A 13,753-nucleotide genomic window follows, 5' to 3' on the forward strand; every position below is an offset into this window, starting at 1 on the left:
AATAGCAAGTTTATTGTCCCATTCCACAGCAACTATTTCCCTTGGCTTTGCCTCATTAAATAGTTGCTGTCTTGGGGGACAATAAACTTGCTATTGTCCTCATACCCAGTAAATACTAAATACTTAATAGGCATATAATATCCCATCCACCTACATTTCATGTTATATAACCTCCCGTTTGTAACCTTCAATTTCACTGTAAAGTCAACATATCTGTCATAGCCGCAAGTTTCACAATTTATTTCTGCTTCTCATGTACTTAAAATTAGGGGCCTTAATATTGCATACCAATTCCAACAAGAGACATCCCTCTAACTATTGATAATCATTAAAATTCATTTCATGAATCTACGCAACAATGATAAACCTTCAAGTACAGTCACTCTCAATTTTACAAAAATATTGACGGTACTTTATCCGAAACTGTTCCTTGTACCTTTAACTTAGTACACTAACATTTTTATGAAAAGGCGGTTTGTCTTAGAATAAGAAAGCTAATGCAATTCTGAGAAAAAGAATACCACATATTACCAATTCCATTGAGGTTTAATAAAAATATGGCCATTTAAGTGAACCCACCATTTCCAATTTCCTTTAGTAAACACAGATTTACAGGGTTCTCCATAGTAAAACATCTTTACCTGACCTTTTAGAGGTCAACTTTTGTTCAACCACCTTTAAAAAGAAACCTTATTCAATACAACATATGCCTACATGATATAATCATGATAAAAGCTTCACATCACTTAGAAATACCCTTACATGTATACCCCCACCCCCCAATCTTTTGATTTTCATAAAAAGTCATGGTTTGAAATGTTTTACCTAATTTTATGAAACGTGTGGCAGTTTCCTTGAGTAATATCTCACACATATTTGAAAACAATCATCAATGATTCTAAAATTTGATCTTTATTTGTTTATTGTATGATTTGTACCATTTTAATTAACAAATAGACAGCTGTCCTGCTTGTGATTTCTTGTTTTCATGAAAAAAGTAAGCTAACAATCATATTTAGTGAATATCTAATCTATTCTGATTTCTAGTCTCCTTCTAACCATGCTAAAACAGTAAGTTACAACCTACAAGTTAGACATCTGCCTTAAATTAGAATTAAATTCAAACACACCCAGGTAGCTGGAGACAGAGTTGATTTCAATGAAATATGTTCAAATTTGACATGTTTTTCTCCTTTTTTCTGCATATATACCTTAGAAAGGTAGAAATAGGTTGTTTCTTGTTCATTTCAAAAGTAATTATCATAGCAGATGTTATTTCAAAGTCAAATGTACATTCACATATCCTACATGTAATCTTAATGCAGACAATTAAATAGAGGGGGGGGGGGGGGGGTTTCAATTATGTAAACACATCAAAATATCTTTATGAAATAAAAAATAAAGGAAACATAATTGTATACTTTTATTGAAAAACAAATTTTCACAGCAATTATGAATTTCTTTAAACAGCCTTAATTTTGTTTTCATAATTTCTTATCAAACACAAACCACAACATGGCATGATGCTTTCTTCAAGTTCCATTATTGTTCATGCATTATCGGATTTAATTTGAATTACCGGTAAATAGTCTGTAGAACACAAGGAATATGCATGTGGATAGAGGTGACAGGTTAATCTCAGGAGCTGACCCACAAGAATCAACAGGTACCGGTAAAAGCCATGTGGTAACAAGAGTCTGTTTTGAGCTGAAATAAATAAAAAAAAATAATTAGCTGTGTTTACATACATGTACTAGTCATAGCTGTGTTTACATTAACATATGCATAGTATTTCTGTAAAAAATACACTGACCATGCAGTGTAATAAGTATGACATTTCCCAATACATGACGTAACATTTAGGCAGTACAAGATCAAAAATTTGCATATCAAGTCATAATATAATATTAAAAAAATTTCATAGGTATAAACACTTATCAAATTGAGAAAGAGAGAGAGTTTGAGAGAGAGAGAGAGTTTATTACCGTACTTGTAGTGCAACAGTCAATATTTCAATTAGTAAATTACAAACGAATATTACCCACCGAACAGCGTCAAAGTACATGTACTGGTATTAGCTTCTGGTATACCATTTTTTATCAATTCTACTGTGTTTTTTTTTTTTTGCAAATAAATTTAGCGAGGGTTTTTGTTTATTTTCTTATAAATTACATGTTTCAAAAACAATATTACGTGTAATAAGCATAAAACATGTATGAGTAAACTTAATGAAGAATTTGTAATAGATTATTTTTCACAGAATGTGGTACATTACATGTATGTCAATCTTTATAAAACTACCGTATATTTCGTTCGCCATAAATTGCAAGTTTTTTGTAAATATCATTTACTTGCATGATAGGTATATATGGTCTAACCAAAATTTTCTTCATAAAGCTACAGCTGTATGTACCACATATATGTTTTGTCACAAGTATACCTTTTTAAAAAAAATACCCAAATTCCAACAGTTTAAATAAACTCAACTCCTTCTCTGATAAGTTCATTGTGTTTTGTGCGTGCATATCTTATTTGTCTGCTGCAACAGCAGCCAATCAGCGGTAAGCTGAATCCACAAAAAGAAAGTTTGTGTTTTAGGAGCGGGTAAATTGTTTATGCGACACTGTCAAGAAAACCACACCAAATAATAACAAGAAACATAAATATTCACTTAAATGTATTCTGTTGTAAAGTAAAGGTTTTTAACACTTATTGCATCTTGCAAAACATGTGATGACCTTAATCATCTGTCATATATCTGATATGCATGTATATGTAAAAGATGGGAGAAATAACGACGGAACAAAGTGGGATTCGAACCTGGCCCTCTCAATCTCTAGTCAAGTGCTCTACCAACTGAGCTACATGTATCTGGCACCGGTATTCAAACCAGTCTGACCGTCACATTCCTCCCCCTTAAATGATCTTCACCCTCGAAGATCATCCCTGGCAGGATCGAGTTAACCTGTTAGTTCCAGGGGTTGGTCACAACACCAATATTGTAACAGGATGGGAGAAATAATGAAGGACCAAACCGGATTTGAACCTGGGCCCCCTGAATCTCTAGTCAGGTGCTCTACCAACTGAGCTACATGTATCTGGCACCGGTATTCAAACCAGTCTGACCGTCACATTCCTCCCCCTTAAATGATCTTCACCCTCGAAGATCATCCCTGGCAGGATCGAGTTAACCTGTTAGTTCCAGGGGTTGGTCACAACACCAATATTGTAACAGGATGGGAGAAATAATGAAGGACCAAACCGGATTTGAACCTGGGCCCCCTGAATCTCTAGTCAGGTGCTCTACCAACTGAGCTATCTGGCACTGGTATTTAAACGGGTCTGATCGTCACATATATATAGAATTATTTTAAAAAATGTTGTTCAATAAAAAATAACTCTCGCAACCTTCAGTTTTTGTCTGTAATTAATCAATATTGGCGTGCAATCAGTTCTCGCCGTGTACCATTTCTCACCAGTGCATTGTTACGTCATTTTATCAACACATAAAATTATATACGAAAATATGATGTAACAGTGCACCAGCGAGAAATGGTCCTCTGCGAGAACTGCTTGCACGCCAGTACTGCCAGTAGTCAGATTAAAAAAAGAGAATAAAAAATTACATTTAAAACATTAACAAGGACAATTTAACTCAATCATAACTGCTAAACTAAACAAGAAAAATTATGTGAACTGGTAGAATGGTAGGCATAGTTCTAACTTGTAACCTACTTGTACAAGTACATGTACCGGGTACCCGTTGGTCTGCTGAACCTCTTTAATGATACAATGATCAGCATCATAAAGATATTAAAGTCATGTTTTAACTCTGAAGTATACAATTTTATTTACTTGAAGTTATGTCTACAGGGTATTCATGACTACATTTGGAGTCTTCTGCACAAGAATATATGATATGTTTCTAATTAGACCCTGCTTTGAATTTTGAGCTAAAAATTCACAATCTGTTATTTTTTTAAATAGATAAATTCAGTTACCCTTTCCAGTCCCACATGAACCTCGAGCGAGTCTAAACATCCATGAAACATGTAAAAATTACACGTTAGTAAACAAACACCCACACCATAACAAAAACATCTAACAGTGTGCACGTACTTACATGTACATCTATACTATATACTGTACTAAATTTTAACCAGTTAACAAGAAACTTTAAAAGGAGTAAAAGCCTCACCTTCTTCAGTAACATCCACATAAATCACACACTTTAATGTCCATCTTTTCTCCTTTATTACTCGTAGCTTATCAACGGCTGATCGTCGACAGAAGTGTGGCTGTCAGAATTTCCTCGTAAACGATTCACACGAGAAAAATATCCTCCTTAAACAAATATGTAGTATTGTTCCCTGTGCATGTTCATATGTTTCACAGTAAATTGAAAATGCATGTGTACACCGAAAGAATACACAACTTCTCTTCTGCATTACGGCTCTCTCTTTTCTACAACAATGCCGTTCGTTACTGTTTACATTCGGCGCGCGCGCGGGGGTTACAAACAGGGGCGCCCCGACAAATAGTTGCACATAGAACGTTTAAATAATGTGTGTTCATTGAATTCATAAATGATATAAATGAAAAAAATGAAATTGTATCACAACAATTTATCTAAGACGCAACACAACGTAATGCAGTCAATGCCTGGGCCTTAATGTGACATTTGTTCGCTTGTGTGTCTATGTAGACATATTAACTCGTTCATGTACGATTCTCACATATTTGTTTTATGAAATTTGAAAAAAAAAATATAGCACAGAACTTGTTTAATTTGATACCAAATGACATTATTTAATATATTAACAATAACTGAATTAATTTTTTTTCATAAAATGATAACGATTTTTGCTATCAGAAAAATACGTGTATGAGCTGCTGACCCCTAATTATAAGGACCAGCCCTGTTTTCTTAATTTTAAATGAAAGCTCTCGTTATTCTAAACAACTTTTGTTCTATATGTATTAACAAAATATTTTTAGTTTAAAGGTTATAATACAAAAAGCAACAAAATTTCAACCCCGAAAAAATCTTAAACTTTGGCGACAAATAGCTCAAAAATTAACAAAGAAATTACCAAAATTTTCATGCCAGCAAAACTATAAAATGTTACCGACAATTTAGCCAAATTTCATGCATCTATCATCTGTAGTTCCCGAGATCAACTCTGGACAAAAGACCCCCCAATTTTTAATTAAAGGGCAATAACTCAAAACCGGAAGTGAATTTTAAAAATTTGAAAAAAGCATCTTGAGATATTAATATCATCTACATACCCTGAAAGTTTCATAGCAATCAGACAAAAAATCTTCGAGAAATCTCGTGCACAAAATTTGCGGGAAAAAAATAATAATAACTAGAGCAAAGCTCGTTGCAAAGCAACGAGTGGGTTTTCCGCTAATGTCGAAAGCAACGCTAGAAGTACGTCTAAGAAGCAGAGTTCTTAATCTAGTAACAAAGAAACCTTAGTACAAAAAGATAAAAAATATCGAATGATTCTTGGTACAACTTAACATAATCCGAATGTTTTTAAGTACGACTTAACCGAAAACCCTTTACCATTTCAAGAACGACTTAACAAAAAAAAAACAATGTGTTTAAGTACGACTTAACACATTGTACTTCATTTTAGGTACAAGTTTCCTTTTCCTTGAACTAACATCTTTTTTCTTAACCCAGAATGCAAAATTAAAATTTACGTAAAAAATCAATTTTGTTTAAAACATAATTCTGAGCAAATTTTCCTCTTCACTGCTTTTCAAAGGGTTGACCTTTCGTACTGTGTGCTCGTTGCGTCATTAATTGTCAGAAACTTATCGATGTAAAGTTTACTTTACTGTACCTCTGTGAATATTTTTTATGTAAAATTACTATGAACCAGACAACATTGAAATGGTGAACATTTCAAAGGGCCCCGCTTATGTTATTTCAGAGAATTCTGCTTTGACCTTGACCTATAACTTGAAATTTTTCCAGCTGGCAAAGAACTTTAAATTCAATTTCATTCCCCCTAACATACATGCATATTTGTTCAATCTGACCAAGATTAAGCATAATTGGAAAATAATCTACTGTCTAAAACTAATTTTAAAAAGATCTGCTATGACCTTCACACTGACATACTTGGTTCAAGGTCACTGCACGCCATTAACCAATAAACTCTGTAAAGGTAAAATATTAGCCAAATAGGGGCTAAAATGAGAGTATATCTATGTTCTTAAAATATGGATTTTTGTGTGATCTGATATGACCTTGACTCTTCATCTACAAATATCATTCGAGGTCATGGCATATATTTTGATCAAAGGCATCATGTGGGTGAAGTATGACGCTGAATGGAGCAAAGGGAGAGAAGATATACTCCGGACAAGGATTTTTAAAAATATAATTCTGCTATGACCTTCACAGTTTCTTTTCACTGAAAATAGGTTCAAGGTCACTACACACCCTTTCACCCTTTACTCAAAAGCTCTGCTTATGTGAAGTCTGAGCCAAATAGGGGTTAGTAGAAATTATACATGCTCTCAAAAAAGGATTTTTGCATGATCTGATATGATCTTCACCCGTTACCTAGAAATTTCATGCAAGGTCACTGCACATCGTTTAACCATAGAGACACTCTGTGAGATATAATTCTGCTATGACCTTAACCTTATACCTAAAAACATGATTCAAGGTCACTGCACATCCTTCAACCAAAGGAACCCTGTGGATGAGGTATGAGCCAGATTGGGCCAAGGGGAGAGAAGCTATGCTCCTGTCAAGCCATCTTGGATGGACAGACGGACAAATTGATCACTAGAAGGCGCCCGCATAAACATGCCTTTTTATCTAATTTAAAATAGTATCCATGCTATCTGCCCATGGTGAATAGTCATCAAAACTATTCATCAGCAGAATTTGATTTCCCTCCTTTTTAAGGTGGTATGGGACATCTGTCGATATTAATGTGGATTAAAGTACATGTACTATATAATTGAAAAATTTTCACCGGTTTAGAATTTTCAAATTTTACAATATTTAACCAAAAAATAGCTTTTAAAAATATTTGAAAAGGTAAAAATTGTAAAAACCCCAGCATGATTCGAACTCATGACTTACAGGTTCCTAGTAAACCCTCTAACCCACTGTGCTAAGGAGTTAGGTGACCATTTTTGAAAAGAAACTACATGTACTTATGTAATTACACTTCATTTTATTGTTTTATATTTCGATAAACAATACATCACAACATGGAAGTGTCCCATATCACCTTAAACTCTGAACACCTCTGACCTAATAAGATCGCCGCATTAAATACAAAGTTTGATTTAACTCTAATTTGTTTATCATCAAGAAATTCTGCATCGCTGACAAAAAAAGTGTTCTTCTGTATAATGAAATACCAATTAACTGACTATTCTGACAATAGCAAGTTTATTGTCCCACTCCACAGCAACTATTTCCTTTGGCTTTGCCTCATTAAATAGTTGCTGTCTTGGGGGACAATAAACTTGCTATTGTCCTCATACCCAGTAAATACTAAATCGGCATATAATATCCCATCCACCTACATTTCATGTTATATAACCTCCCGTTTGTAACCTTCAATTTCACTGTAAAGTCAACATATCTGTCATAGCCGCAAGTTTCACAATTTATGTCTGCTTCTCATGTACTTAGAATTAGGAGCCTTAATATTGCTTACCAATTCCAACAAGAGACATCCCTCTAACTATTGATAATCATTAAAATTCATTTCATGAATCTACGCAACAATGATAAACCTTCAAGTACAGTCACTCTCAATTTTACAAAAATTTTGACAGTACTTTATCCGAAACTGTTCCTTGTACCTTTAACTTAGTACACTAACATTTTTATGAAAAGACGGTTTGTCTTAGAATAAGAAAGCTAATGCAATTTTGAGAAAAAGAATACCACATATTGCCAATTCCATTGAGGTTTCATAAAAATATGGCCATTTAAGTGAACCCACCATTTCCAATTTCCTTTAGTAAACACAGATTTACAGGGTTCTCCATAGTAAAACATCTTTACCTGACCTTTTAGAGGTCAACTTTTGTTCAACCACCTTTAAAAAGAAACCTTATTCAATACAACATATGCCTACATGATATAATCATGATAAAAGCTTCACATCACTTAGAAATACCCTTATATGTATACCCCCCACCCCCCAATCTTTTGATTTTCATAAAAAGTCATGGTTTGAAATGTTTTACCTAATTTTATGAAACGTGTGGCAATTTCCTTGAGTAATTTCTCACACATATTTGAAAACAATCATCAATGATTCTAAAATTTGATCTTTATTTGTTTATTGTATGATTTGTACCATTTTAATTAACAAATAGACAGCTGTCCTGCTTGTGATTTCTTGTTTTCATGAAAAAAGTAAGCTAACAATCATATTTAGTGAATATCTAATCTATTCTGATTTCTAGTCTCCTTCTAACCATGCTAAAACAGTAAGTTACAACCTACAAGTTAGACATCTGCCTTAAATTAGAATTAAATTCAAACACACCTAGGTAGCTGGAGACAGAGTTGATTTCAATGAAAAATGTTCAAATTTGACATGCTTTTCTACTTTTTTATGCATATATACCTTAGAAAGGTAGAAATAGGTTGTTTCTTGTTCATTTCAAAAGTAATTATCATAGCAGATGTTATTTCAAAGTCAAATGTACATTTACATATCCTACATGTAATCTTAATGCAGACAATTAAATAGAGGGGGGGGGGGTTCAATTATGTAAACACATCAAAATATCTTTATGAAATAAAAAATAAAGGAAACATAATTGTATACTTTTATTGAAAAACAAATTTTCACAGCAATTATGAATTTCTTTAAACAGCCTTAATTTTGTTTTCATAATTTCTTATCAAACACAAACCACAACATGGCATGATGCTTTCTTCAAGTTCCATTATTGTTCATGCATTATCGGATTTAATTTGAATTACCGGTAAATAGTCTGTAGAACACAAGGAATATGCATGTGGATAGAGGTGACAGGTTAATCTCAGGAGCTGACCCACAAGAATCAACAGGTACCGGTAAAAGCCATGTGGTAACAAGAAACCGTTTTGAGCTGAAATAAATAAAAAAAATAATTAGCTGTGTTTACATACATGTACTAGTAATAGCTGTGTTTACATTAACATATGCATAGTATTTCTGTAAAAAATACACTGACCATACAGTGTAATAAGTATGACATATCCCAATACATGACATAACATTTAGGCAGTACAAGATCAAAAATTTGCATATCAAGTCATAATATAATATTAAAAAATTTTCATAGGTATAAACACTTATCAAATTGAGAAAGAGAGAGAGTTTGAGAGAGAGAGAGAGTTTATTACCGTACTTATAGTGCAACAGTCAATATTTCAATCCGTAAATTACAAACGTATATTACCCACCGAACAGCGTCAAAGTACATGTACTGGTATTAGCTTCTGGTATACCATTTTTTATCAATTCTACTGTTTTTTTTTTTTGCAAATAAATTTTGCGAGGGTTTTTGTTTATTTTCTTATAAATTACATGTTTTAAAACCAATACTACGTGTAATAAGCATAAAACATGTATGAGTAAACTTAATGAAGAATTTTTAATAGATTATTTTTCACAGAATGTGGTACATTACATGTATGTCAATCTTTATAAAACTACCGTATATTTCGTTCGCCATAAATTGCAAGTTTTTTGTAAATATCATTTACTTGCATGATAGGTATAAATGGTCTAACCAAAATTTTCTTCATAAAGCTACAGCTGTATGTACCACATATATGTTTTGTCACAAGTATACATTTTTAATAAAAATACCCAAATTCCAACAGTTTAAATAAACTCAACTCATTCTCTGATAAGTTCATTGTGTTTTGTGCGTGCATATCTTATTTGTCTGCCGCAACAGCAGCCAATCAGCGGTAAGCTGAATCCACAAAAAGAAAGTTTGTGTTTTAGGAGCGGGTAAATTGTTTATGCGACACTGTCCAAATAATAACAAGGAACATAAATATTCACTTAAATGTATTCTGTTGTAAAGTAAAGGTTTTTAACACTTATTGCATCTTGCATCTTGCATCTTGCAAAACATGTGATGACTCTTAATCATCTGTCATATATCTGATATACATGTATATGTAAAAGATGGGAGAAATAACGACGGAACAAAGTGGGATTCGAACCTGGCCCTCTGAATCTCTAGTCAAGTGCTCTACCAACTGAGCTACATGTATCTGGCACCGGTATTCAAACCAGTCTGACCGTCACATTCCTCCCCCTTAAATGATCTTCACCCTCGAAGATCATCCCTGGCAGGATCGAGTTAACCTGTTAGTTCCAAGGGTTGGTCACAACACCAATATTGTAACAGGATGGGAGAAATAATGAAGGACCAAACCGGGATTTGAACCTGGGCCCCCTGAATCTCTAGTCAGGTGCTCTAACAACTGAGCTATCTGGCACTGGTATTCAAACTGGTCTGATCGTCACATATATAAAGAATTATTTTAAACAATGTTGTTCAATAAAAAATAACACTTGCAACCTTCAGTTTTTGTCTGTAATTAATCAATATTGGCGTGCAATCAGTTCTCGCCGAGTACCATTTCTCACCAGTGCATTGTTACGTCATTTTATCAACACATAAAATTACGTATATACGAAAATACGATGTAACAGTGCACCAGCGAGAAATGGTCCTCGGCGAGAACTGCTCGCACGCCAGTACTGCCAGTAGTCAGATTAAAAAAAGAGAATAAAAAATTACATTTAAAACATTAACAAGGACAATTTAAGTACACATCATAACTGCTAAACAAGAAAAATTATGTGAAATGGTAGAATGGCAGGCATAGTTCTAACTTGTAACCTACATGTACAAGTACATGTACCGGGTACCCGTTGGTCTGCTAAACCTCTTTAATGATACAATGATCGGCATCATAAAGATATTAAAGTCATGTTTTAATTCTGAAGTCTGAAGTATACAATTTTATTTACTTGAAGTTATGTCTACAGGGTATTCATGACTACATTTGGAGTTTTCTGTACAAGAATATATGATATGTTTCTAATTAGACCCTGCTTTGAATTTTGAGTTGAAAATTCACAATCTGTTATTTTTTAAATAGATAAATTAAGTTACCCTTTCCAGTCCCCCATGAACCTCGAGCGAGTCTAAACATCCATGAAACATGTAAAAATTACACGTTAGTAAACAAACACCCACACCATAACAAAAACATCTAACAGTGTGCACGTACTTACATGTACATCTATACTATATACTAAATTTTAACCAGTTAACAAGAAACTTTAAAAGGAGTAAAAGCCTCACCTTCTTCAGTAACATCCACATAAATCACACACTTTAATGTCCATCTTTTCTCCTTTATTACTCGTAGCTTATCAACGGCTGATCGTCGACAGAAGTGTGGCTGTCAGAATTTCCTCGTAAACGATTCACACGAGAAAAATATCCTCCTTAAACAAATATGTAGTATTGTTCCCTGTGCATGTTCATATGTTTCACAGTAAATTGAAAATGCATGTGTACACCGAAAGAATACACAACTTCTCTTCTGCATTACGGCTCTCTCTTTTCTACAATGCCGTTCGTTACTGTTTACATTCGGCGCGCGCGGGGGTTACAAACAGGGGCGCCCCGACAAATAGTTGCACATAGAACGTAATAATGTGTGTTCATTGAATTCATAAATGATATAGATAAAAAAAATGAAATTGAATCACAACAATTTATCTAAGACGCAACACAACGTAATGCAGTAAATGCCTGGGCCTTAATGTGGCATTTGTTCGCTTGTGTGTCTATGTAGACATATTAACTCGTTCATGTACGATTCTCACATATTTGTTTTATGAAATTTGAAAAAAAATATAGCACAGAACTTGTTTAATTTGATACCAAATGACATTATTTAATATATTAACAATAACTGAATTAATTTTTTTTCATAAAATGATAACGATTTTTGCTATCAGAAAAATACGTGTATGAGCTGCTGACCCCTAATTATAGGGGCCAGCCCTGTTTTCTTAATTTTAAATGAAAGCTCTCGTTATTCTAAACCACTTTTGTTCTATATGTATTAACAAAATATTTTTAGTTTAAAGGTTATAATACAAAAAGCAACAAAATGTCAGCCCCTAAACAATCTTAAACTCTGGCGACAAATAGCTCAAAAACTAACAAAGAAATTACCAAAATTTTCATGCCAGCAAAACTATAAAATGTTACCGACAATTTCGCCAAATTTCATGCATTTATCATCTGTAGTTCCCGAGATCAACTCTGGACAAAAGACCCCCCAATTTTCAATTAAAGGGCAATAACTCATAACCGGTAGTGAATTTTAAAAATTTGAAAAAAAGTCTAGAGATATTAATATCATCTACATACCCTGAAAGTTTCATAGCAATCAGACAAAAAATATTCGAGAAATCTCGTGCACAAAATTTGCGGGAAAAAAAAATAATAATAAGAAACAGTAGAATAACAGAAGGGTTTTCCGTTGAAAAACGGAAAACCCTAATAATAAGAAACAGTAGAATAACAGAAGGGTTTTCCGTTGAAAAACGGAAAACCCTAATTATCTAGTAACAAAAATAATACGACAGCGAGGGAAAAAGACTCTGATCGCCAGTACATGAGTTATATAATCACGAAGTCTCTCTCTCTCTCTCTCTCTCTCTCTCTCTCTCTCTCTCTCTCTCTCTCTCTCTCTCTCTCTCTCTCTCTGAGAGTATATGTAATTGTGTGCAAACAATTTGGAATTATTAAATTTTTATTTATATGAATTGAATTCATTTATTTTAGACTCATGGTTTTCACAACGATTTCAACATAATGACTAAAAGTTTGTACGATGTATTCAGATTGAGCTCGACGGTTAAAATTTCGACGCTATTTCACAACACACATATTAGATTGAAAGTAAATTTAAAAAGAGCTGTATTTGTGATTACATATACTTTCAAAATGTTATTATCTCACTCAACTATTTACAATGTAATTTATCAGTTTTTTGGTTAATTAATGTACCCGGTAAATGATATTTTTTAAAAAGAGCTGTGTTTGTGATTACATATACTTTCAAAATGTTATTATCTCACTCAACTATTTACAATGTAATTTATCAGTTTTTTGGTTAATTAATGTACCCGGTAAATGATATTTTTATCGCAAGTTAATATTTGTGAAAATCTCGCATGTACATAGGGTCGCTGAATTGTTCCTCGGATCCACGCGCCGATAGTCTTAGGTGTAGTTGTTTGTGTACATATTTACAGACAGTTCTTTTGTTTTTTAGAGATTAATAAAATCCATGAAACTAACAAAGTAGAAATAAGATATATTCAGACTATACACACGACAGATTGTGATGAGTTACCTAACAGGTGTCCGTGGAAAGGTGTGAATACCGGCATCTCATGCACACCTGTTTACGCGTCCAAATATACAGAGTTAGTTGTAAAAATGAGACAATAGCACCTGTTGTGTATAGAACCCAAGATGAAAGACGCTGTTGTGTTCCTGATCAGCTTCTGTACACATGTATCGCACGAGTGATTTTTGTTCATGAGAAATTACGACGCCATTACCAGCAATGCGGGAAATAAAGCTGAAAGTTATTCTATGGAATGCGTGTACTTTTTTTTCGTTCAATGCTTGCATTTAACTAAATACG

At 33.5% G+C, this 13,753-nt stretch overlaps 2 long non-coding RNA genes across 2 annotated transcripts; both read right to left on the minus strand.

Annotated features, from left to right (window-relative positions):
- Nucleotides 1-1,408: 1,408 nt before the first annotated feature.
- Nucleotides 1,409-4,835, minus strand: LOC136273535 (uncharacterized). Its single transcript, XR_010711693.1, has 2 exons — nt 4,199-4,835; nt 1,409-1,707 (listed from the first exon to the last, which is right to left on the minus strand). It is a non-coding gene; the product is annotated as an uncharacterized lncRNA (long non-coding RNA).
- A 3,984-nt stretch (nt 4,836-8,819) lies between these two features.
- LOC136276561 (uncharacterized) lies at nt 8,820-11,714 on the minus strand. The gene is made up of 2 exons (XR_010715076.1): nt 11,383-11,714; nt 8,820-9,117 (listed from the first exon to the last, which is right to left on the minus strand). It is a non-coding gene; the product is annotated as an uncharacterized lncRNA (long non-coding RNA).
- Between the last annotated feature and the right edge of the window lie 2,039 nt (nt 11,715-13,753).

This window comes from Magallana gigas, chromosome 1 (genome assembly GCF_963853765.1).
Source record: "Magallana gigas chromosome 1, xbMagGiga1.1, whole genome shotgun sequence".
NCBI lineage: Eukaryota > Metazoa > Mollusca > Bivalvia > Ostreida > Ostreidae > Magallana > Magallana gigas.